Source organism: Melospiza melodia, chromosome 5 (assembly GCF_035770615.1).
Source record: "Melospiza melodia melodia isolate bMelMel2 chromosome 5, bMelMel2.pri, whole genome shotgun sequence".
In the NCBI taxonomy this organism is placed as follows: Eukaryota; Metazoa; Chordata; class Aves; order Passeriformes; family Passerellidae; genus Melospiza; species Melospiza melodia.
Window position 1 is genome coordinate 90062860 of NC_086198.1, and position 27228 is coordinate 90090087.

The window sequence follows — 27228 nt, forward strand, 5'->3', positions numbered from 1 at the left end:
GATGGAGGGGGAGTGCTTCCCACTGAGGATTTTCCTTTGGGAGGAAAATCCTGGGACAAAGCCAAGCCCAGAGGCTGAATCCAAACAAAATCCATGGAGTTTGCTCCCATCATTAACACCTCACAGGGATGGAGGAGCGGTACTTCCCACACTGGGTTCTTCTCTGGGAGTGAAATCCTGGGGCAAACCCAAGCCCAGAGCCTGAATCGTGGCCCAGAGCCTCAATCCTAGGGAAGGGATTCCCAGAATCTCCCCCTCCCCATCCTGCTGCCAGCCCCAATCCCAAACCCTCCCCCAGAAGCTGGGCAGGGGCTGGAGAATCCCTGAGGGAGCTGGGAAGGGGCTGCAGAATCCCTGAGGGAGCTGGGAAGGGGCTGCACAATCCCTGAGGGAGCTGGGCAGGGGCTGCACAATCCCTGAGGGAGCTGGGAAGGGGCTGCACAATCCCTGAGGGAGCTGGGCAGGGGCTGCACAATCCCTGAGGGAGCTGGGCAGGGGCTCAGCCTGGAGCAAAGGAGGCTCGGGGGGCCCTTGTGGCTCTGCACAGCTCCTGCCAGGAGGGCACAGCTGGGGGGGATTTGGGATCTTATGCCAGGGAACAGGGACAGGAGCAGAGGGAACGGCCTCAGGGTGGATTATTGGGAATATTCCTCATGGAAAGGGGTGTCAGGCCTTGGAAGTGCCCAGGGAGGTTTGGAGTGCCCATCTCTGAAGGATTTCCTGCCCTGTGGATGTGGCACTTGGGGACAGGGGCAGTGCTGGCCCTGGTGCTGCTGCGTTTGGGGCTGCACTGGATGGTGTTAAAAATTTTTCCTGAAGGGTTCTGTGATTCCAGGGAGGAGCTCTCCAAACCTCCTGTCCTGCTCTCTGTGGGGTTGAGCACCACCAGAAGGGCTCCTGTGGGACTGTGCTGCCACCAGAGCTGTCCCTTGTCACCCTGGCAGGGCAGGAGCTGCTCTGGGCTGACCTTTCTGCTGGCACTGTCCTGCTCAAGGTGCTTCCTCCCTGGGGGCCAGAATTCCTTGAAAAATCAGGATCCAGCACCCCTGGCTGCACAGGATTTCCTGTGGATGTGCTTTCCAAAAGAACCTCCTTTAATAAATCTTCTGATGCAGCTCTAAAAGATTAATTTGGACAAAGCTCTTGGGGACAGGGTGGCGGTGATGGAGTTGTCCTGAATTAAACTTTTATTTTTTTTGACTGAGAGGTTTTAAAAACTTTTATTCTATTTTTAGTTTCATTGGAAGGGTGAGATAATATAGATATATAATAGGTATATAATATAGTTATAGATAGATAAATAGATAGCTATAGATATATCTATCTCTATAGATAAAATATAGATATATAACATATAGTTAGAGATATATAGACATATATAGATAATACAGCTAGATTATCTAGATATAGATTATAATTATATATTGATTTATATTAAAAATATAGATAATATAGGTATAATATGGATAGATACATATCTAGATATATCTAGATATATAGATAAATTATAATTATTTCTATCTGTATATAAATATGTGTATAATGTAGATAATATAGGTAATAGGTATGTAGATAATATAGCTATAATATAGATAAATATATTATTTTATTATTTTATTATATTATTTATTGTATGTTATATTCCACCTAGACATATAGGTGATATAGCTAGATAATCTATGTATTGATAGATTATATTTATCTATATATTGATAGATTATAATTATCTATATATAGATATATATAGATAATACATATAGAGATTATATATATATATAATATAGTTTTAATTTGCACTATTACTATTAAAAGCTCACTATTTCTTAATTACAATCCACTAGAAGCATTTCTTGGCTTATCAGCTTTTGCCACACCATACTGCAAAGGCTTTAAAGTTCATAATCTAAAATTATTTTTCATGAGTCTTAATGTGTTCTTTATAGATTTCTATAAAGTATCCAGGTTTTTTTGTAAAGTCATCTTTTGAAGCTTGTTTTTATTTCTGTTTCTGAACAATGTCTGTTTCATTCCATGGCATTTCTATCAGCATTTCTTATCTCAAGGCTTGCATACAGATGCACTCTGTGTGTGACTCCTGTCAGACTTTGAGAATTCTCTGTAAATCCATTTCCTACAGGTCAGGAGTTGAATTTGTTGGTCCTTGTGGGTTTTTCCATCTCTGAGTGGTTCCTTGATTTGTTGGGAATGCCCAGGCATTCATTCCCACATTTGTATGGGAATGTGCTGCAGGGTGTGGGGCTGGAAAAGCTCCAGGATCTGGTGTGGGATTCAGGATGAACCAAAGAGTGTTCAGGTGTTGGAGCAGGACTGGAGGAGCCTTGGGATTTTCAGTCCAGGGGAATTTTCCTGTGCTCTTGGCTTGGAAACCAACGTGGGGAGGTTTCCCTGCAGGAGGGAGGAACTGCCTTTGTGAGAAACAGAAACTCTGTGCTCAGCTCCCTCAGTGAGGACAGAAAATCCCACACTGACCCTTGAATATTCCAGATTTCCCTGCTCAGGATTGGCTTGGAGGGACCTTAAAGTTCATTTATTCCACCCCATCCATGGGCAGGGACATCTCCCTCTGTCCCAGGGGGCTCCATCTGGCCTTGGGCACTGCCAGGGATCCAGGAGCAGCCCCAGAAAATCTGGGAATTCCAGCCCAGCCCCTGCCCACCCTCCCAGCCAGCAATTCCTTGCCAAGATCCCAGCCCAATCTCCCCTTTCCCAGTGGGAGCCATTCCCTGGCTCCTGTCCCTGCAGGCCTTGTCCCCAGTCCCTCTGCAGCTCTCCTGGAGCCCCTCCAGGGATTTTAAATATTCCCTGGAATTCTCCCTTCTCCAGGGGAACATTCCCAGCCTTTCCAGCCTGGCTCCAGAATCCTGGAATGATTTGTCTTAGGAGGGACCTTAAATCTCATCCCATCCACCCCATTCATGGCAGGGACACCCCCCACCCTGTCCCAGGCTGCTCCAGCCTGGCCTTGGGCACTGCCAGGGATCCAGGGGCAGCCACAGCAAATCTGGGAATTCCAGCCCAGCCAGGAATTCCCAATTCCCAATCTCTCATCTCTCTTTGCCTTTTGGCACTGGAAGCCATTCCCTGTGTCCTGTCCCTCCACCCCTGTCCCCAGTCCCTCTCCTCTCCTTCCTTGTTCCTGCAGTGAAATTCTCTTCAAGCCAAGATTTGGGGTTGAATTTCCCCCTGACAAACCCAACCCCAGATCCCTGCTCTGTGTTTCTCCATTTGTCTCTCCCTGGGCACAGAGCTCCGAGTGCCCATTCCCAGCTGGTGCCACCCATGGACTGAGCTGTGCCAGGCAAACCAGCCAGGAATTCCAAAATAGGAGCTGGAAGGGAGCTGTGGTGACACATCCCTGCATTCCATGGCTGGGCTTCTTAAAATGCCTTAAATATTACCCTGCAGCTCAGGGGGGGTCAAATTGGCTAAAAATAGTGGTGGTAGGAAAAACCCAGTGGTTATTTAGGTCTGATGGCTGTAAAGTGTTGAGTTTTTACATTTAAGCTTCATTTCTTAATTTATGGCGGTGTGAATTAATGACTAAATATTGTCTCATGGGAAGCAAAATCTAATTTCCTTCCTGTTTGAGTCTGTCTAATAATAGAGATCCTTGTAAAATAACCTTGAAATAAAATTGTGTTTTGTGATTTTTCTTAAAATTATCTGTCTGATGGAGATCCAGGGGAGGTTATGGATATTTAACATCTAATTCCAGGTCATTCCCATAGCTGGAATGTGGGATGCAGCTTTGGTTTTTAGGTTTTCCCTTTTGAAAGGATCTTTGTGTTTTTCCCAGGACAAGATTTAGGTCCTGCAGGTTAGGAGCAAAATCAGAATTATTCTTTTTTTCTCCTTTTTAGTGCTGGTGCTCAGATTTGAGTTTGCTGCAGAAGTTTGATGTGCAGGATGCTCTGCTAAATCCTGCTCCAAACTGGGCTTGTTAGGCAGGGCTTTAATTTTTATTGGAAACTAAATAAGAATGGGGATAAAAGGACAAAATAGGAGGGGTGTTGGTGCTTCAGAGCCTGTTTTGCTGCCTGCCCATCCTCAGATTTTAGAGGGAATCACAACAAACACTGATTTAATTCTCCCTGGGGCTGAGCTGTGGAGCAGAGGCTGCAGGCAGTGCCCAGGCAGGAAAATCAATGGAAGCTGGAAATAAAAGCAGGAAGTGCAAGAGGAAATCAGCCTGGCTGGGCTGGGTGAGGCTGCTGAGGAAAATAACTCGGGGTGGTCAGGGCACACAGAAATCGGATCAGGCAGAGAAATGGTCCCAGACCAAGAGTGCTGCTGGGAGCTGAGCACGGGGAGGGTGCTGTTGTTCTTTAATTAGGTGATGATTAAGTAGGGCAATCCCCAAATTTGTTGTGTTCCAGATGTTGTATCTAATATATATAGAAAACATGTATTTAAATAGAGCTGCTGGAGCTCCAGGGATGCTGGGGAGGGATTTTCCCTGCAGGGCCAGGAGCTGCATCCCAGATCCTCTGGGTTCCTTCCCATTGGGCATTCCAGGATTCCTGGGTGGAATTCTTCCCATTGGGGCATTCCTGGGTGGAATATGGAATTCTTCCCATAAGGAAATTCAAGGATTCCTATTTGGAATATGGAATTCTTCCCATTGGGACATTCCAGGATTAATATTTGGACTATGGAATTCTTCCCATTGAGATATTCCAGGACTCCCATGTGGAATATGGAATTCTTTTGATCAGGATATCCCAGGATTCTGGTGTGGGACATGGAATTCTTCCCATCAGGGCATTCCAGGATTCCTGTGTGGAATATGGAATTCTTCCTGTTGGGGCATTCCAGGATTAATATCTGGAATATATGGAATTCTTCCTATTGGGACATTCTTGGGTGGAATATGGAATTCTTCCCATCAGGGCATTCCAGGATTCCCATGTGGAATATGGAATTCTTTTGATCAGGATATTCCAAGATTCTGGTGTGGGATATGGAATACTTCCCATTGGGGTATTTCAGGATTCATATATGGAATATGGAATTCTTCCCAGTGGGACATTCCTGTGTGGAATATGGAATTCTTCTGATCAGGACATTCCAGTATTCCCTGTGGAATATGGAATTCTTCCCATTGAGATGTTCCAGGATTCCCATGTGGAATATGGAATTCTTCTGATCAGGACATTCCAGAATTCTGGTGTGGAATATGGAATTCTTCCCATTGGAGCATTTCAGGATTTATATTTGGAATATGGAATTATTCCCATTAGGACATTCTAGGATTCATATTTGGAATATGGAATTCTTCCCATTGGGACATTCCAGGATTTCTGGGTAGAATATGGAATTCTTCTCATTGGGACATTCCTGGGTGGAACATGGAATTCTTCTGATCAGGACATTCCAGGATTCTGGTGTGAAATATGGAATTCTTCCCATCATGACATTCTAGGATTAATATTTAGAATATGGAATTCTTCCTATAAGGAAATTCCAGGATTCCTGTCTGAATATGGAATTCTTCCCATCAGAACATTCCAGGATTCCCTGTAGAATATGGAATTCTTCCCATCAGGGCATTCCAGGATTCCTGGATGCAATATGGAATTCAGTCCCTGGGAGCACAGACAGGTTCAGGGATTCTGGATGAGTTTTTATTTTTAGCAGTGATTTGCAGCCCCTGATCCCGAGGAATTCCAGGCATTTCCCTGCTCCTGGGATTGTTTCCTTTTCCGGGAGGGGTTTGGACACCATGGGCTGGGCCTGGCTTATTTTAATTTATACATCTGGTTTTTAATTCATACTGCTGATTTTTAATTTATTCAATTGGTTTTTAATGTATTCTACTGATTTTATTAATTTACTCAACTGATTTTTAATTTATGCCACTGAGTTTTTTAATTTGTGATCTTGATTTTTTAGTTTATGCCACTGAGTTTTTAGTTTATACAAGTGGTTTTAGTCTCTGCTGCAAATCCTTCATGTGGGAACTTTTCCTTCTCTTCTCTCTCCTGTTTTAGTTTTAATTTCTTAATTAGGTGATGATTAATTAGGGTAATCCCCAAATTTGGTGTGTTCCAGCTGTTGTATCAAATATATATATAAAACATATATTTAAATAGAGATAAACTGTATCTAATCCAGAAAAAATATAAATATACACAATACACACAAAAGTATAAAAATATAAATATATAAGAAATGTAAAATAAAAATATTAATATACAACATGTGTAAGAAATATATATTTATATACACAGAGAATATTAAAAGAAATATATAATAAACATAACATATATGAAAATAAATATATAAAGAGATGATCAGATCAATTATACATAAAATTATAAAAAATAATTTTTATTCCTGGAGCTTCTTTAGGCCCTGGAATGTACTGGAATTTTCCCCTGGATCCCTCTCCAGAGGTGATAATTGTATCTCTGGGGTTAATTTCTCCTTGCCTGGTTTAATGCCTGAGTTAATCACCCTCTGTGCCCTTCCAAAGCTTTGGGTCATTCCCTAAATCCCATTCGCCCTTTTCCTTAAATCCCCTTTTCCTTAAATCCCATTCTTCCTTTTCCTAAATCCCATTCTCCCTTTTCCCAAAACCTCACCCTCCCTGTCCCTAAATCCCTTTTCCCTGTCCCTAAACCCCACTCTCCCTTTTCCTAAATCCCATTCTCCCTTTCCCTAAATCTTTTCTTCCCTTTTCCCCTAAATCCCATTCTCCCTTCTCCTTAAATCCCCTTTTCCTCTTTTCCCTATGCCCCATTCTCCCTTTCCCTAATTCCTTTCCCCCCCTTTCCCTAAACCCCTTTCTCTCTTTCCCCTAAATCCCAAAATCCCATTCTACCTTTTCTCTCAAATCCCATTCTCCCTTTTTCCTCAACCCCATTCTCTCTTTCCCCTAAATCCCATTCTTCCTTTTCCCTAATCCCTTTCCCCCCTTTCCCTAAACTCCTTTTTCTTTCCCCTAAATCCCAAAATCCCATTCTCCCTTTTCCTTAAATCTCTTTTTTCTCCTTTTCCCTAAACCCCATTCTCCCTTTTCCCTAAACCTCATTCTCCCTTTTCCCTAAATCCCATTCTCTCTTTTCCTTAAACCCCATTCTCCCTTTTCCCTATACCCCATTCTCCTTGTCCCTAGGTCCCTTTTCCCCCTTTTCCCTAAACCCCAAAATCCCATTCTCCCTTTTCCTTAAATCCCTTTTTCCCTTTTCCCTCAAATCCTGTTCTCCCTTTTTCTTTAACTCCACTCTCCCTATCCCTAAACCCCATTCTCCCTTTTCCCTATATCCCATTCTCCCTTTCCCTTAAACCCCATTGTCCCTAAGCCCCACTATCCCTGTCCCTAAATCCCTTTTCCCTTTTCCTAAACCCCACTATCCCTGTCCCTAAATCCCTTTTCCCTGTCCCTAAATCCCTTTTCCCTGTCCCTAAATCCCTTTTCCCTGCTCCAAGGCATCCCCAGGGGCCGGTGTGTGCAGGGCAGGGCCAAGGTGGGGCTGAGGACTCTCCGTGTCCTGATCCTATCAGCAGCCCTATTTATTTTTACACATCCTGTGCGGGGCCGGGGCGTTTTTGGGATTTTCCCAGCTGGAGCAGCATCCCGTGGTGTTTTTCCCTTTGCCCACTTCCCAAACAGGAAAAGTCCTGAGGTTATTTTTGAATCTGGAGGAAAACTCCGGAACTGCCCTGAAGGGCACCGGGTGGGACAGGCCAGGGCTGCGCAGGGCTGGGACACGGGATTGGGATGGATTTATAGGGTATGGGATTTCCTACATGTGGGCTTGGGGTTTGGGGTGGGTTCGCAGATTATGGCATTTCCTACATGTAGGACATGGTTTGGGGGAATGAATTCTGCAGGTTATGGGATTTCCTCTACCTAGGATGGGATTTGGGGAATGAATTCACAGGATTCTGGGATGGGGCTTGGGGGAATCCATTCCACAGGTTTGTGGGATTCCCTCGATGTGGGATGGGGTCTGGGGAATGAATTCACAGGTTATAGGATCCCCTCTATATGGGATGGGGCTTGGGGGAAGGAATTCCACAGGTTTGTGGGATTCCCTACATGTGGGATGGGGTTTGAGGAGTGAATTCACAGGTTGTGGGATCCTCTCCACATGGGATAGGATTTGGGGTATGAATTCACAGGTTTGTAGGATTCCTTCCACGTGGGATGGAGTATGGGGGATGGATCCACAGGTTGTGGGATTTCCTACATGTAGGATGGGGTTTGGGGATGGATTCACAGATTATGGGATCCCCTATATGTGGGATGGGATTTGGGAGGATGAATTCACAGCTTTGTGGGATGAGGCTTTGGGAATGAATTCACAAGGTTATGGGATTCCCTCCACTTGGGATGGGATTTGGGGTATGAATTCATAGGTTTGTAGAATTCCTTCCACGTGGGACGGGGCTTGAAGGTAAGGAATTCACATGTTATGGGATCCCCTCCATGTGGGATGGGGCTTAGGGGAAGGAATTCACAGCTTATGGGATTCCCTACATGCGGGACACAGGGTTTGGGATGGATCCACAGGGTATGGGATCCCCTACACATGGGACATGGGGTTTGAGGGATGGATTCACAGGTTATGGGATGGATCCACAGGTTATGGGATCCGCTACATATGGGATCTGGCTTGGGGGAATGAATTCACAGGCTTGTGGGAATCCCTCCACATGGGATGGGATTTGGGGGAATTAGTTCAGAGGTTTGTAGGATGGGGCTTAGAGGAATGAATTCCAAAGGTTTGTGGAGTTCCCTCCATGTGGGATGGGATTTGGGGGATGGATTCCTTTGTGGGATTCCCTCAGTGCTGACTCCGGTCTGTGGCTTTGGGAGCTGATTTTGTGGAAAACCCTGGGATAAGAGGGGTCATTCCTGATGATGTGGTTGTGGCAGAATTCCCTTCTCCTGGATGCTGGGATATCCCAGGGAATTCCCTCTGATCCTAAAGCCTCCATGGGGCAGATCCCAACTCTCAGCATCCCTGGCTGAATCCAGAATTCCAGAGTGTTCCAACCCCATGGAATGAGCACTGTGCCCTTTCGGGCTGGGGCAGGAATTCCTGGATGGGCTCAGGGTGGTGCTGACATTTTCAATCCCATGGAATGAGCACTGTGCCCCTTTCGGGCTGGGGCAGGAATTCCTGGATGGGCTCAGGGTGGTGCTGACATTTTCAATCCCATGGAATGAGCACTGTGCCCTTTGGGGCTGGGGCAGGAATTCCTGGATGGGCTCAGGGTGGTGCTGACATTTTCAATCCCATGGAATGAGCACTGTGCCCTTTGGGGCTGAGCAGGAATTCCTGGATGGGCTCAGGGTGGTGCTGACATTTTCAATCCCATGGAATGAGCACTGTGCCCCTTTGGGGCTGAGCGGGAATTCCTGGATGGGCTCAGGGTGATGCTCCTGCTCTGGGAATTGCTCCCTGTTCCCTGTGATCAGGGAGCTCATGGAAACGCCTGGACCTGCTGATAACCTCATTATTCTGGGATTCTGTGATAAGGAGCAGATAAGGAGCAGCTCCAGAGGATTCCAGGACTGGGGATCAGCTCCAGGAGCTGGGCTGGGGGCTGCAGGACACAAATTCCATGCATAATTCCTTTGTTTTCCACATGTTGTTGGGGTTTTTTTGTTTTCTTTTATTCCCCTTCTCCTTAATTTTCCGTGTGGAGACCCCGAAGGCTGTGAAGGGAATTGGCTGCAGGCCTGAGGCAGGAGATGGTGGCTTTTTAAAATTCCTTCTGCACTATCAGCTTCACACAGCATCCTGAGCTTCCTGTGCTTGGGGACAGAGCTGGGAGGGACAACTCTCCAGGAATCCTGGGGATTGTGTTTGTTTTTTTTTTTGTTTATATATATATATAATATATATATATATATATTTTATATATTATATATATTATATATATAAAATATATATAATATATAACATATAATATATATTATATAATATATGCTTTATAGCATAATTTATACAATATAATAATTATAGTGTATAGAATTATTATATTATATATTTATTATAGTACATTATAATATTATATAATTATAATATATTTAATATTTATATTTTGTTTATAGTTTATTTTGTTTCATATTTATGACTAATTTTTAAAGTTCTAAACTTCATAATTATAAATAGTAAATATAATATATTTAATATTTATATTTTGTTTCATATTTATTATATTTTAAAGTTCTAAACTTCATAATTATAAATAGTAAATATATTTAATATATAATATATATTTAAATATATATAATATATATTATATAATATATATTATTATGTATATTTAATTATATTATTATGTTTAATAAAATATAAACAAAATAGAAATAGTAAATATATTATATCTACAATTTATATTTTGTTTTTATTTTGTTTCATTACTATTCATTACTATTATTTTGTTTTATTACTGTTTTTAAAGTTATAAACTTCATAATGTATAAATAGCAAATATATCATATTATATTTACAATTTATATTTTGTTTATATTTTATTTTGTTTCATATTTATTACTATTTTTAAAGTTCTAAGCTTCATAATATAGACATAGTAAATATATTTACAATTTATATTTTATTTATATTTTATTTTGTTTCATATTTGTTACTGTATTTAAAGTTCGAAACTTCAAATTTTCCACTTTGTGATATTACACACTTTCAACTAATTATGCACTCTTAATTTTTTGTGGTAGTAATTAATTTTGCAAGTTTGTTTTATGGTTTTAGGTCAAATATAGTATTTTCCTGGGAGTTAGAGTCTGTTTGTACAGAAAGTTAAAAATTCTGGAGCTCTAACAAGCTGCTTCCTTTTAGGAATGATGTTCCTGTGCTTGGTGTTGTAGGGTTGGTCCATGGAATGTGCTCTAAAATGGGCTGCTGGGCTTTGGGGTCAGCTGGGGGAGTTTGGGATTGGCCTGGAGGGCTTTGGGATGGGCCATGGGGAGCTTGGGATCAGCCAGGACAAGGAATCCCATCCCTTCCCTGGAATTTCCTGCACTGCATTTTGGAAAACTCCCCTGGCACTGCCAGCCTGGATTTTCCATCCCTCACCTGCTGCTCCACAGGAACCAAAGCAATTCCTGCTTTTCCTTGGCATCCCTGGCACAGGACAAAAATCCCCCTCCCACCCCTGAGCAGGACACGTCCCTGAGGAGAATCCCTTGAGCCACATCCACGTTCATTCCTGCTTCCCACAAACCACCTCTGAATCCCGAGCCATTAATAGCCTGGACTGGCCCCAAACCAGGGCCAAAATTACATTGGAATAATTAAAAGCCAGGTCTGAGTGTCTTTAAACACAGCCTGTGGCAGGAAATGCTGGGATTTGAGCCAGTTGGGCCAAGTATCCAAGAAAAAAGGATTTCCTCATTGGTTTGAAGGTCCCACGAGTGCCAAGAGGATTTTAACTCCAATTTATGCCTGCTGTTGTTAGCCCAGACAGCCTGGCCACTGGAAATCTTCATTAAAATCTTCATTTTAACTCTAAAATTATTAGCCCAGACAGCCTGGCCACTGGGAATCTTAATTAAATTCTTCATTTTAACTCCAATTTATGCCTGCTGTTGTTAGCCCAGACAGCCTGGCCATGGAAATCTTCATAAAAATGAAAACTCAGCACAAATCCAAAGGGAGCTAGTCCTCAGCACAGACTGGGACTGGCCACAGCCTCCATCTCCAGGGAATCCCAAATCCTCTGCAAACAGCAGCAAATCCCAAAAGACAAATGAATTATCCCAGAGGGAGCTTGGGCTGGGGAGTGCTGCTCCATGGATGGAGGCTGAGCTCATCCAGGGGTTGGGAATGCAGGAGCTGTGACTGCTCCGGAAGGATTTAGGGACAAAGAATTACAAATAAATAATATTAGAGGTACTTTAGGGCAGTTTTAGAGCCTGAGATGGGCTCGGTTGGTTGGAGGGTTCAGTCCCAGGCTGAGTCATTTGGGAGCAGGAATTGATCCCTGAGGTCCCTTCCAGCTCAGAATATGCCAGGATCTGGAAATAAATAGGAAATAAATAGGAAATATCCCCCAGTGTCCATAGGCAGGGAATGTTGTGTTAAACACTGAATTAAATCATTGATGGAACCCAGGATTGGAATAATGGGATGGTTTGGGTGGGAAGAGACCTTGAATCCCATCCATGGCATGGACACCTGCCACTGTCCCAGGTGGATCCAACCTGGCCTTGGGCACTGCCAGGGATCCAGGGGCAGCCACAGCAAATCTGGGAATTCCAGCCCAGCCCCTGCCCACCCTCCCAGCCAGCAATTCCTTGCCAAGATCCCAGCCCAATCTGCCCTTTCCCAGTGGGAGCCATTCCCTGGCTCCTGTCCCTGCAGGCCTTGTCCCCAGTCCCTCTCCAGCTCTCCTGGAGCCCCTGCAGGGACTCTGAGGATTCCCTGGAATTTTCCCTTCTCCAGGGGAACATTCCCAGCTCTCCCAAAACAGCTCCAGGACCTCCTCTGAACTCCTTCAAAGAAACTCACATTTTCCTTCCCCAAACCTTCCCGAGGATTCTTCCCTTTCGGGTTTGGGTTTTGCTTTCTGAATCTGGGCTGGAATTTTTAGGATTTCCTCTGGTGCCATCCAGTGGCAAAATCCGGGATTGGGGTTTGGCCATTCCCGGGCTGGGCAGAGGAAATTGGGAATAAAGGATTTTGAAGGATGCTGGAGATCCCCTGGGATGTGCGGGGTGTGGGAGGGAAGGATTTGGGAATATCAGGAATAACTTTGGAAGGTGTGATCTGGTCAATCTCCTCTTCCTGTTTTGTTCCTGTCTGGTTCATCCTTGGTTGCTGATTTATTCCAGAAGTTTTATTGCCAGAGTTTTCAATTAATTGCCATGGTTTACAGTTAATTTCCATGATTTTCAATTAATTGCCATGGTTTATAGCTAATTGCCATGAATTTCAATTAATTGCCATGTTTTAAAATTTTTTTTCCATGGTTATAAATGTTTTCCATGGTTTACAGTTAATTGCCATGATTTTCAATTAATTACCATGATTTTTAATTACATACCATGATTTTCATTTTTTTCCCGTGGCTTTCAATTAATTGCCATGATTTTTAATTAATTGCCATGATTTTCAATTTTTTTCCCCATGGTTTTCAATTGATTGCCATGACTTCCAAATTTTTTCCCATGGCTTTCAATTAATTGCCATGGTTTTCAGTTAATTCCCATGATTTACAGTTGATTGCCATGATTTAATTTTTTTATGATTTAAAATTATTCATGGCTTTCAATATTTTTTCATGGCTTTCAATTTTTTTTCATGGTTTTCAATTTTTTTTCATGACTTTCAATTAATTGCTATGGTTTTCAATTAATTGCCATGACTTACAATTAATTGCCATGGGCTTTCAATTAATTGCCATGGTTTTCAATTTTTTTCATGGTTTTTAATTAATTGCTATGGTTTACAATTAATTGCCATGGTTTTCAATTAATTGCCATGACTTTCAAGTTTTTTTCCATGGCTTTAAATTAATTGCCATGGTTTTCAATTAATTCCCATGATTTACAATTGATTGCCATGGTTTTCAATTAATTGCCATGATTTTCAATTCATTGCCATGATTAATTTATTTTTTCATTATTTAAAATTTTTCATGGCTTTCAAGTTTTTTTTTCCCCATAGCTTTCAATTAATTGCCATGATTTTTAATTAATTACCATGATTTTCAATTTTTTCATGGTTTTCAATTTTTTTTCATGGTTTTCAAATTTTTTTTTCATCGTCTTAAATTAATTGCCAGGGTTTTCAATTACTTGCCATGACTGAATTTTTTTTTATGATTTAAAATTTTTCATGACTTTCAATTTTTTTTTCATGGTTTTCAAATTTTTTCATGTTTTCAATTAATTGCCATGGTTTTCAATTAATTGCCATAATTTTGAATTCTTTTCATGGTTTTCAATTTTTTTTCATGATCTTAAATTAATTACCATAGTTTTCAATTAATTGCCATGGTTTTCAATTAATTGCCCGGATTTACAGTTGATTGCCATGGTTTTCGATTAATTGCCATGATTTACAATTAATTGCCACAATTTTCAATTTTTTTCATGATTTTCCATTAATTGCCATGGCTTTTAGTTAATTGCCATGGTTTCCAATTAAATGCCATGATTTTCAATTAATTGCCATAGTTTTCAATTAATTGCTATGGTTTTCAATTAATTGCCATGATTTTCAATTTTTCCCATGATTTTCAATTACTTGCCATCATGTTTAATTAATTACCACGATTTTCAATTTTATCCATGGTTTTCAATTTTTTCATGGTTATCAATTTTTTCTTTTCATGGTTTTCAATTAATTGCCCTGGTTTTGGGTTAATTGCCATGGTTTACAATGAGTTGCCATGATTTTTAATTAATTACCACGGCTTTCAATTTTTTTCATGGTTTTCAATTTTTTTCCCATGGTTTTCAGTTAATTGCCCTGGTTTTGAGTTACTTGCCCTGGTTTTCAGTTCGCTCATTCCCTGAGGAAGCTTTGCAGAGGGGTTTAGGAGCAGTGAGTGCAGGTTGATCCCCACGTTCCCCTGGCAGCTCCCCGTTAATTTTGGGGTGCTCAGGAGCTGTTGCTGCACCCCAGGATGGAATTATCCATCCTGGAATTCTAATTTATCCAGCCTGGAATTCCCTGGAATCCCTCCTGGGAGCAGCCCTTGATTCCCTACAGCCACACAAAGCTCCCAAATCCTCTAAAAATAACATCCCAAGGCTTGAAAATGACACAAAAACGATGAGGGGGAAAAAAAGGCCAAGTTTAATGAGAGTCAAAGCTGGGCTAATGAAGTTCTTTAATTAGATGAAGCAATTAAGAGGGAAATGAGAGAAGGGCAGAGGGGCTGGAATCTGGGCTGGGCTCAGTCTGAAGCCTAAATAAGCCCGACTTTGCTTCTTGGGGGGGTTTTGTGGAGCAGATTGGGAATCAGAATTATTTCCAGCACAAACAGCTCCTTTTTGGGGTTTGTGTGTGGGACTGGGAGCTCTGGGCCCTCCTCTCTCATTAATACAACAATATTACATATCAAAGTACAATAATATAACAATATAACATATAAAAATACAACTATGTAACAGTATAACATAGAAAAATACAATAATATAGCAATATAGCATATAAAAATACAACAATATAACGACATAACATAGAAAAATACAATAATATGACATGTAAAAATACAAAAATATAACAATATAACATATAAAATACAACAATGTAGCGACATAACAGAAAAATACAATAATATGACATGTAAAAATACAAAAATATAACAATATAACATATAAAATACAACAATGTAATGACATAACATAGAAAAATACAATAATATAACATGTAAAAATACAAAAATATAACAATATAACATAAAATACAACAATATAACGATATAACATAGAAAAATACAATAATATAACATGTAAAAATAAAAAATATAACAATATAACATATAAAATACAACAATATAACGACATAACATGGAAAAATACAATAATATAACAATATAACATAGAAAAATATAACAATATAACATAGAAAAATACAACAATACAGCAATATGACATAGAAAAATACAACAATAGGACATGCAAAAATACAACAATATAACAATATAACATATAAAAAGACAATAATATAACATAAAAATACAACAATTCCTCATGGATCTGTGGTTGGACAGGTTTGGTTTGTGCTGAGGTTTGAGAACCCCCAGGATGAGCAGACACCTCCCTCAGGACTATCCATGATGTTTTGCTGATGTGTTTGCACATAAAATTTAATTTATTATTAATAATTTTAATTGTTATATTCAATAATAAATAAATTAATAATATTAGTCATCATCAATTAATTAATAAATAATATTATTTAATAATAGCCACAATACTTATTATATTTAATAATAAATATTTAATTATTTTCCCTGTGCTGTCCCACTGGGTGTGGGTGATTTTTCTGCCCCAAACTCTCAGTTAAAATTATGTATTTTTTTTGTCCAGAATTCTTCCCCACTACAGAAAAAAAGGTGACCTTGAGTTCCCTGAGAGGAATGTGGTGATTTATTGGGAATGGAGAAAGGAGGAGGAGGAGGAGGGCTCTCGCAGCATTTTCAGTGCAGCTGGGCCTTGCCAAGGGCATTTTCCCCCTTTCCCTGGGCAGGTGCAGCTGGAAAAGGGAATTTTGTCCTTAGGGAGTGTCCTGGGAAAAGCAGCACTGCTGGAAAATGAGGATCAGGGCAGCCTGTCTGGTTCTTCCTGCTCTGGAGCTGTTTCCTTGTGGTGCTCTTTGATTTGGGGGTGTGGGAGTGCATTGTGGGTTCATTGTGGGAATTACAAAGTGGTTTTTGGGATGGAAAAGCCCTTTGGGATGGAGTCCAGCCATATCCAAGGTGCTTTGGTCAGGATGGGATTTTCTGTGAGTATTTTGTGACTGGGATTTTCTGTGAGTATTTTCTGGCTGGGATTTGCCTGCCCCGTGCTCTGGGCTTGGAATTCCCTTCCCATCCAAGTTCCCAATGAAGGTGACATCGCTGTGCTCTCACACCCTGGAAAAGTCAGAGTTCCACTGCAGGTCAGGCTGGGGATCCTCCAGGGCAGGGCAGCTGATCCCCCTGTCCCAGACCCCACAGCTGACCCCACTCTGGTCTGTCCTGTCCCAGACCCCACAGCTGACCCCACTCCTGTGTCCTGTCCTCCCCCAAATCCCACAGCTGATCCCCTGAGTTCTGTCCCCTGTCCTAAATCCCACAGCTGATCCCCTGACCTCTGTCCCCATCCCAAATCCCACAGCTCTCCCTGCTCCTTTTTATCCTGTTCCAAACCCCACAGTTGTCCCTGCTCCTATGTGTCCTGTCCCTCATTCCAAACCCAACAACTCATCCCACTCTGCTGTGTCCTGTCCTGTCCCAAACCCCACAGCTGACCCCACTCTGGTGTCTCCTGTCCCTCATTCCAAACCCCACAGCTGATCCCCTGAGCTCTGTCCCCGTCCCAAACCCCACAGCTGACCCCACTCTGATGTCCCTGTCCCAAATCCCACAGCTGATCCCACTCCTGTGTCCTGTCCTGTTCCAGACCCCACAGCTGTCCCTGCTCCTGTGTGTCTTGTATTGTTTCCAGGGGTTCTTTTGAGGTTTGGGTGTTGTTTACAGGGCTCCTTTTGGGGTTTCCAGGGGTCCTTTTGGGGTTTGGGTGTTGTTTTCAGGAGTCCTTTTGGGATTGGAGTGGTGTTTACAGGGGCTCTTTGGGGTTGGAGTGGTGTTTACAGGGCTCCTTCTGGGGTTTGAGCCTTGTTTCCAGGGATCCTTTTGGGGTCTGAGTGTTGTTTGCAGGGTTCCTTTTGGGATTTGAGTGTTGTTTATTGGCGCCCTTTTGGGGTTAGAGTGTTGTTTACAGCGATCCCAATTGTTTACAGGGCTCCTTTTGGGATCGGAGTGTTGTTTCTAGAGCTCCTTTTGGGGTTTGGGTGTTGTTTCCAGGGGTCTTTTTGGGCATTTGAGCCTTGTTCACAGGGGTCTTTTTGGGGTTTCAGTGTTGTTTACTGGGGTCCTTTTGGGGTTGAAGTGTTGTTTGCAGGGATCCTTTTGGGATTCACAGGGGTCCTTTTGGTGTTTGAGTGTTGTTTACAAGGATCCTTTTTGGGTTTGAGTATTGTTTACAAGGATCCTTTTGGGGTTTGAGTGTTGTTTACAAGGATCCTTTTTGGGTTTGAGTATTGTTTACAAGGATCCTTTTGGGGTTTGAGTGTTGTTTACAGGGGTCCTTTTGGGGTTTGAGTGTTGTTTACAGGGGTCCCAATTGTTTCCAGGGGTCCTTTTGGGGTCGGAGTGTTGTTTCCAGCTTTGGGAAGATGATTCATCCCTGCCTGAATGTTCCCCAGCTTGGACGGGCTGGGGTTTCTCTCACCCGGCTCTGGGAGCATTCCTGTCCCACACATGGCTCAAATCAAGTGTCCTTCCAGCTTTTGTTCCCGGGAATTGTTCCCATTGTCCTCCCGAAAAGGGGAGGCCATTTGGAAGCTGAGCTCGTGGCCACCTCTCCCCATCCTCCCTGTGTCCTCTGCTCTCCCTGGGTTGGGGTTGTTCCTCCATTCCTGGCTTTTTTAAAAGGTGGATTTGTTCAAGCTTTTCCTCATGGCTTTGGAGCATCACAAATTCCTTCTTTATTTAACAGGGACATTCTGGGTTGTTCCATTTTATTGTTAATTAGGGCAATTATCCCTCATTTCCTCGGGACTCTTGTCTGGCAGGGAAGAGCTGGATCCCATCCCAGGGATGGCTGTGGCTTTATGGCAGCTCTGGTTTCCCACTGATTTATGGTCTGAAGGTGTTTTATGGTCGTCCCTGAGCTCTTCAGGAGACTTTGGAATATTTTTCCAGCTGGGGCTGCTCCGGGATCCCTGGGGATGTCCAAGGCCAGCTTGGACATTGGGACAGTGGGAGATGTCCCTGCCCGTGGAATGAGGTGATCCTCCAGACCCCTTCCAACCCCAGCCATTCCATGATTTTAAGCCCTGATCTTGTGCCAGGGAGGGAAGTGGGGATTTGTGTGGTGCTGTCAGTGAAAGTTGAGTAGGGCCCTCAGAAATCCTTGGAAAACCTGGCAAGGTTTGATGGCCAGAGTCAGAGCCATCCCTTCTTTCAGCTCCTGGTGACACCAGGGGTGATCTGTGAGGGTCAGGGGGTTTCCACGGACCTCCAGCTCTTCTGGAGTTGAAACTGTGGGAAATGGGATTTTGGGGACCTCCAGGTTCCTGTCCCTGCCTGGGGAGGAGTTTGGTCTCTGGAGCAGCAGACGCACCAAGGCTGCTCCTCCTTGGGGTCTTTCTGACTTATTCCTTGGGATGATCAATTTAAAGGGATTCCAGAACATTCCCTGGTGATCCCTTCTGGATTTCAGCCCTTCTCACAGTCAGGGAACTCCATCCAATGTTTAGCCTAGTTCTCCTGGGCAATTTAGGCCCATTCCTGTTCTTCTCTTCAGCAGACACAAACATTCCCATGGGAATGTGAGTCCTGGCCTCCTCTGGTCCTCACAAATCCCAAATCCATCACCTTTGAGTCCAGCTTTCCTCTCTGAGCATGTGGCTGATAAAACACTCCTCTGATGAAGCTTCTGGGAAGTTTAATTGGAAATTCACCATCCCCTGGTCCTCTGCATCCCAAATTTGGACTATGCAGCTCCTGGGGGTGTGGGGGAACATCAGCCTGGAGAAGTGAGGTGGTGGAGAGCCCAAGGTTTACCAGGAAGGGATTGAAGGATCTCCCAGGGTTTACCAGGAATGGATCCAGGGTCTGCCAGGGTTTACCAGGAGGGGATGGAGGGTTTGCCAGTGTTTACTAGGAAGGGATTGAGGATCTCCCAGTGTTTACCAGGAAGGGACTGAGGATCTCCCATGGTTTACCAGGAAGGGATTGAAGGATCTCCCAGGGTTTACCAGGAAGGGATTGAGGATCTCCCAGGGTTTACCAGGAAGGGATTGAGGATCTCCCAGTGTTTACCAGGAAGGGATTGAGGATCTCCCAGGGTTTACCAGGAAGGGATTGAAGGATCTCCCAGGGTTTACCAGGAATGGATCCAGGGTCTCCCAGTGTTTACCAGGAAGGGACTGAGGATCTCCCAGTGTTTACCAGGAAGGGATTGAGGATCTCCCAAGGTTTACAGGAACCTTGCTCCCCTCTGCTCTCAGCCCAGGCTGGATGTGGCTCTGGAAGGTGCCCCATGGGGACTGGGCTTGTCTTTAGGGTCCCCTCCAATACCAACCATCCTGGTAGAGGCCGTGAGGGGCTGGCAGGGAGGAATTTCCCCTGGCACAGCTGAGTGCTGTGGATGGATCCATCTGCTGCAGGAAGCAGGAGTTTCCCAGCACAATGGGTTGGCACCAGGAACTGCATGGGGCATTCCCAGCCAAATCCTGCCCTGAGGGAACCCTTGGGCTGACCTCCATCCCCAGGGAAGGAGGGGGAGCTGCTGGGGCAGGGATGTGATGCCAGGCAGGGAGGCTGCTGCCTTCCTCTGCACATCCCTGGGTGAGCAAATGCTTGTGTGAGCAGTTCTTTGTTTGAGCAGATCCCTGGGTGAGCGATTCCCTGGATGAACAAATCCTTGAGCGAGCACATCCCTGGATGAACAGATCCCTGGGTGGGCACATCCCTGAGTGAGCAGATCCGTGGGTGAACAGATCCCTGGGTGAGCAATTCCTTGGTGGACACATCCCTGGGTGAACAGATCCCCGGATGAATAAATCCCTGAATAAACAGATCCCTGGGTGGGCAGATCCCTGAGTGAACAAATGCCTGTGTGAGCAAATCTCTGGGTGAAAAAATCCTGGGTGAATAAATCCCTGAGTGGGCATATCCCTGTGTGAGCTATTCCCTGGATTAACAGATCCCTGGGTGAGCAAAACCCTGGATGAACAGATCTCTAGGTGGGCAAATCCCTGTGTGAGCACTTCTCTGGGTAAACAAATCCCTGGGTGAGCAAATGCCTGTGTGAGCAATTCCCTGGATGGACAGATCCCTGGGTGAGAAAGTCCCTGCACAAAAAGATCCCATGGTGAATAAATCCCTGGATGAATAAATCCCTGGACAAACAAATCCCTGGCTGAACAAATCCCTGGACAAGCAAATCCCTGGCTGAACAGATCCCTGAGTGAGGACATCCCTGGGTGAGCAAATCCCTGGGTGGGCACATCCCTGGGTGAGCAGTTCCCTGGATGAACAGATCCCTGGACAAACAGATCCCTGGGTGCTGCTGGTGCTGTCCCCCTGCTGGAAGTGCTCCACCAGCTGCTGTCCCTCAGGAAGGGATTTTTGAGGGGTGTTTAATGTCAGGCACGTCCCCAGGGTTTGTTGTGCCTCTGCTGGATGCTGTGACCACATTTCTTCCCAGCAGAGAGAGGAGGGGGCGAGGCCTGGAGCCAAGAATGCTCCGAAAAATCCAAATGCACTCGTGGAGACAATGCACAAGACAACAGAAGGAGCTTTTATTGGGCAATAACGCAGCGAGAATCGGCATTAAAATTGTTCTGTGGTAAAATAATCTGTGTGCGGAGCTGGGGAGGGCTGGGATGTTTATGGGATGAGGATTCCTCAGCTCCAGGGCCCAGAGTGGAGCTGCTGGAGAGGGTTCAGAGGAGCTCTGGGAGTCTCCACCTGCAGGGGTCAGGGATTGGGGCTGGAATTGCTTCCCTGGAGGTGACAGAAGGGCCTGGACGTGGCTCTTGGGACGGGGTTTGTTGTCAGCATGGTGGTGCAGGGTTATGGGGTGAGCTGGAGGATCTCTGAGGGCTTTTCCAGCCTTGCTCATTCCATGTTCTATAGCAGAGGACTTTGCCCAAGGCTTTGTGCTCCCCATGTTCTCCCCAGCCTTTTCCCTTCAAACCCAAAGCCAATTCCTGTGGTATTTCATGGATCAGCACATGAGGAGCTGTGCCTGGAGGGGACTTTGGGGTCTCTCCTTCCCCCCTTGATCCCTTTGGATTCCTGCTCCATTTCCATGGACTTGTGCTGACTTTTCATCTTCCTTGGCCTCTGGAATCCTCTGGAATCGCTCCCAGTTTTCCTTTGGCTGCTGCTTCCCAATCCTTGTGTCTCCTCAGCTTTGGTGACACCACCACCTTCCCCAAGAGCTGTTGGCACCAAATTTCCCAATTTCCTCCCCAGACCACTGAGGGAAGCCAGGCCCAGCCCCGTGAGGAAGCCTCTCGGGAGTCTCTGTGGTGTGGAGATGACCCCGAGGTGTTGGAAAGTCTCTTTTTCCCAGCCCCAAGACTGAAGAAGAGCACAAGATTCCTTGGCTCTGGTTCTCAGGGTTGTTTATTTGCTGTTATCTAATTCATTGTTTGTCTGTCCTGCCGAGGTCTGTCTGGCAGGTTGGGTTGTGGCACATTGACAACCTCAGGGCGGTGTTAGCTTTTTATACTAAAAACTGCCTGTACTTTATTCACAATAATTTTCTGCTACCTATTACCTATGTTAGACAGTCTGTCTCTACTCTAAACCAATCCAAAAGTGTCACCGTCACAGCAGAAGGTGGAGGACAAGGAGAAGAAAAAGGATAGGACATGCCCAGATTCCTACATCTTGCTTCCTGAACCCCCATTCTAAAAACCCCAAAATTCTACTTTTCCAGAATTCTACTTTTCCAAAATTCTACTTTTTCCACACCCTCAGGCTGGTGTTATTTTTGTTTTTTTTTGTATTAAGACCTACGTGTACTTTATTTACTATAATTTTCCAATACCTATCCCCTTTGTTAGACAGTCTGTCTCTAATCCAATCCAGCAGTGTCGCCATCACAGCAGAAGATGGAGGACAAGGAGAAGAAGGAGAAGGACAGGACACGCCCAGATTCCTCATCTCGCATCTTGAACCCCCATTCTAAAACCACAAAATTCTACTTTTCCAACTTTTCCAAAATTCTACTTTTTCCACACCCTCAGGGCAGTGTTATCTTTTTACACTAAAAACTGTCTGTACTTTATTTACTATAATTTTCCAATGCCTATCCCTTATGTTAGACAGTCTGTCTCTACTCTAAACCCATCCAGAAGTTTCACCATCACAGTAGGAGGTGGAGGGCAAGAAGAAGGACAGAACACACCCAGATTCCTCCATCTTGCCTCCTGAAGCCCCATTCTAAAAACCCCAAAATTCTACTTTTCCAAAATTCTACTTTTTCCACACCCTCAGGCTGGTGTTATTTTTTTTTTGGTATTAAGAACTACGTGTACTTTATTTACTATAATTTTCCAATACCTATCCCCTATGTTAGACAGTCTGTCTCTAATCCAGTCCAGCAGTGTCGCCATCACAGCAGAAGATGGAGGACAAGGAGAAGAAGGAGAAGGACAGGACACGCCCAGATTCCTCATCTCGCATCTTGAACCCCCATTCTAAAACCACAAAATTCTACTTTTCCAACTTCTCCAAAATTGTACTTTTTCCACACCCTCAGGGCAGTGTTATCTTTTTACACTAAAAACTGTCTGTACTTTATTTACGATAATTTTCCAATGCCTATCCCTTATGTTAGACAGTCTGTCTCTAAACCAATCCAGAAGTTTCACCATCACAGTAGGAGGTGGAGGGCAAGAAGCAGGACAGAACACACCCAGATTCCTCCATCTTGCCTCCTGAACCCCCATTCTAAAAACCCCTAAATTCTACTTTTTCCACACCCTCAGGCGCATGTTATCTTTTTATACAAAATCCTACCTGTACTTTATTTAATTTGATAATTTCCCAATTATTAAATTAAAAACCCATCCCCTATGTCAGACAGTCTGTCTCTACTCCAAACCAATCCAGCAGTGCCACCATCACAGCAGAAGGTGGAGGCCAAGAAGAAGGACAGGACCTGCCCAGATTCTTCCATCTTTCCTCTTGAACCCCCATTCTAAAAACCCCAAAATTCTGCTTTTTCACCCTGTGACATATTCAACATGATTCTACTCAAACCTTTGTGGTTTGTAACTCCTCACACAAAGTTGGGAATTGTATCCATGGGCTAAAATCCATGGAATTGGATTTTGACTCCGTGCCGAGGTCTCTGAGCCCTCCAGGGCAGCCAGAGGAATCTCCTGGGTCGCTGGAAACTCCTCCTGGGGCTCTGGGCTGGATTTTTTGGGATGTGGTTTGTGGGAATTCTCTGTGCTGCTTTCCTCCTGGAGCTGTGGAAAAAAAGGAGGAATTCCAGAGGTTGGGAATTCCAGGATTTGGGAATTTTGAAAATATTTGGGATGAGAAATTCTGGAATTCTTGGATTCAGGAATTCCGTGATTTGAGAATTTTGGGAATATTTGGGATGTGAAATACCATCATTTTGGGATTCAGGAATTCTTAGATTTGAGAATTTTGAAAATATTTGGGATGGGAAATTCCAGAATTTCAGGATTCAGGAATTCTTGGATTTGGGAATTTTGGGAATATTTGGGATGGGAAATTCTGGAATTTTGGATTCAGGAATTCTGGGATTTGGGAATTTTGGGAATATTTGGGATGGGAAATTCCGGAATTTCAGGATTCAGGAATTCTGGGATTTGGGAATTTTGGGAATATTTGAGATGGGAAATTCTGGAATTTCAGGATTCAGGAATTCCGTGATTTGAGAATTTTGGGAATATTTGGGGTGGGAAATTCTGGAATTTCAGGATTCAGGAATTCTGTGATTTGCCATAATTTTGGGAATATTTGGGGTGGGAAATTCTGGAATTTTTGGATTCAGAAATTCGTGGATTTGAGAATTTTGGGAATATTTGGGGTGGGAAATTCTGGAATTTTTGGATTCAGGAATTCCATGATTTGAGAATTTTGGGAATATTTGGGGTGAGAAATTCTGGAATTTTTGGATTCAGGAATTCTTGGATTTGAAAATTTTGGGAATATTTGGGATGGGGAATACCGGAATTTCCGGATTCAGGAATTCTTGGATTTGAGAATTTTGGGAATATTTGGGATGGGGAATTTGGGGATTCAGGAATTCCATGATTTGAGAATTTTGGGAATATTTGGGGTGGAAAATTCTGGAATTTCAGGATTCAGGAATTCGTGGATTTGAGAATTTTGGGAATATTTGGGGTGGAAAATTCCGGAATTTCAGGATTCAGGAATTCTAGGATTTGAGAATTTTGGGAATATTTGGGATGGGAAATTCTGGAATTTGGGGAATATTTGGGATGGGAAATTTTGGAATTTGGGGATTCAGGAATTCTTGCATTTGAGAATTTTGGGAATATTTGGGATGGGAAATTCTGGAATTTTGGGATTCAGGAATTCCGGGATTTGAGAATTTTGGGAATATTTAGGGAGGGAAATGATGGAATTATGGGATTCAGGAATTCCGGGATTTGCTGTGTCAGATACCACTGAATAAATGATGAAATTTTGTCAAATATTCTCAGAAATCCCCCAATCTTGGAATTCCCTATCCCAAAATTCCCAAATCCTGGAATTCCCCCATCCCAAATATTCCCAAAATTCCCGAATTCCTGATCCCAAATATTCCCAGGAATAAATTGGGAATTCCTGCCATTCCTGCCTAGGACTGAGGTGTTCCAGCTGGAAAACAAGGTGGTTATATTATTATTATTATTATTATTATTATTATTATTATTATTATTATTATTATTATTATTATTATTATTATTATTATTATTATTATTATTATTATGCAAAAATCAACTTAATTATTATGAAAATCAACTTTGGTGGTGTTCTCCTGCTTTGTTTTCCACCTGGCAGTACTGGGCGCTGTCCCTGGTGTTCTGTGGAATTTTCCAGACTGAAATGATTTCTGTGGGAAACTGGGAATTGGATGGGAGGGAAATGTCTGAGGAGGAGGAGGGGGACAAATCCACCTGGGAATGATTTTAGCTTTAGGATTGAGGATTTTCTATCTGCCAAAAAGGACAAAAAATCAAATTTTCTGTAATTTTGGTGTAAGTGTGGACCTGTGTGGGTGACAGGACACGGCAGAGTGGGCTTAGATTTTGTCTTTACATTTTGAGCTGAAATTTTGGGCTTGAATTTGGGCTTCAGTTCTGGGCTTTAATTCAGTTCTGGGCTTCAATTTGGGATTTAAATGTTGAGCTTAAATTTGAGGCTTGATTTGGGGTTTAAATTTTGGGCTTCAGTTCTGGACTTTAATTCAGTTCTGGGTTTAAATTTTGGGGTTTGGTTCTGGGCTTTAATTCAGTTCTAGGCTTAAATTTGGGGTTTAAATTTTGAGCTTCAATTTTGGGCTTTAGTTCTGAGCTTTAATTTGGGGTTTAAATTTTAGGGGTTAAATTTTAGGGATTAAATTTGGGGTTTGAGTTTTGGGTTTGATTTTGGGCTTCAGTTCTGGGCTTTAATTAAATTCTAAAATTCTTAAATTAAATTAAATTGGGGTTTAAGTTTTGAGTTTAAATTTTGGAGTTTAGTTCTGGGCTTAAATTTGGGGTTTAAATTCTGGGGTTTAAATTTCAGGCTTGATTTTGAGCTTCAGTTCTGGGCTTTAATTCAGTTCTAGGCTTAATCTGGGTTTTGAGGTTTAATCAGTTCTAGGCTTAAATCTGGGTTTTTTGGGGTTTAAATTTTGGTGTTTAAATTTTGGGTTTGATTTTGGGCTTCAGTTCTGGGCTTTAAGTTCTGGGCTTAAATTTGGGGTTTAAATTTGAAGATTTAAATTTGGGGTTTAAATTTTAGAGTTTAAGTTTTGGGCTTGATTTTGGGCTTCGGATCTGGTCCTTAATTAAATTCTGGACTTAAATTTGGGATTTAAATGTTGAGCTTAATTTTTGATTTGGTCTTAGATTTTGGGTTTAAATTTTTGCCTTCAATTCTGGCCTTAAATCAATTCTTGATTGATTGGCAGAATGAAAACAATAAATGAATTCTCCCCTCGCTTTCCCCACCACCTCAATGGGAAATCTTTGGGGTTTTTTTTTTGGATTTTTGCTGCTGTCCTGATTGGATGAACCTCAGAATCACAAGGTTTAAACTGCTGCCAGTCCCATCCTGGGCAGGCATTCATTTTTAACCTTTTTTGCCCTTTTTTCCAGGGCTGTTGCACCACTCCTGGGGTCACTGTTGTTTTTCTGCCGTGCTCAGTAGTTAATTTGTTTATGACAAAACTTAGGCTGAGATTAAACAAACTGCTAATGCTTTTATGTCACTTAATGAGAAGAAAATGTTTCTGAGGGACTCAAACCACTACAGAAGGTTTAAAAAGGGGGAAAAAAGAGAATTGCAGCCTGCAGCAGCCTGAGGAATTTGTTCCTCTGTTAATTGGGAACAAAAGCCACTGGTGTTGCTCTGTCCCCAGCTCGTCCTCCCTGCATTGTCCCGGAGTTCTGTCATTCCATCTCCACAGATTTCCCCCCTCTGCACTTCCAGCTGAATTTATTTCAGTTCCTTGCTGGGATGGGCCCTGCCTGGGGCTCTGTGCTCTGGGTTTTGGGGTCAGGGGGGGTTTTGGGACCTCAGAGCCCTTCCAGGTCCATCCCCGCTGTCCCAGGTGCTCCAAGCCCTGTCCAGCCTGGTCCTGGACATTCCAGGGATGAGGAATTGGGGCTTGGAGCACCTGGAGATGTCCCTGCCATGGCAGGGATGCCACACCAAACTTTGTTTTTTTTTTTTTTTGCACTAAAATTTGGCTAAAAAAGGAATAAAATAATAGAATTGTCTAATAAGCAAAGGGGTTTA

The 27228-nt window shown here is 43.2% G+C and overlaps 1 protein-coding gene across 11 annotated transcripts in view; it reads left to right on the forward strand.

The window, feature by feature from the left end:
- Positions 1–27228, forward strand: part of EXOC6B (exocyst complex component 6B) — a 296107-nt gene that overhangs the window by 17705 nt on the left and 251174 nt on the right. The gene's annotated exons all lie outside the window — the stretch shown is intronic.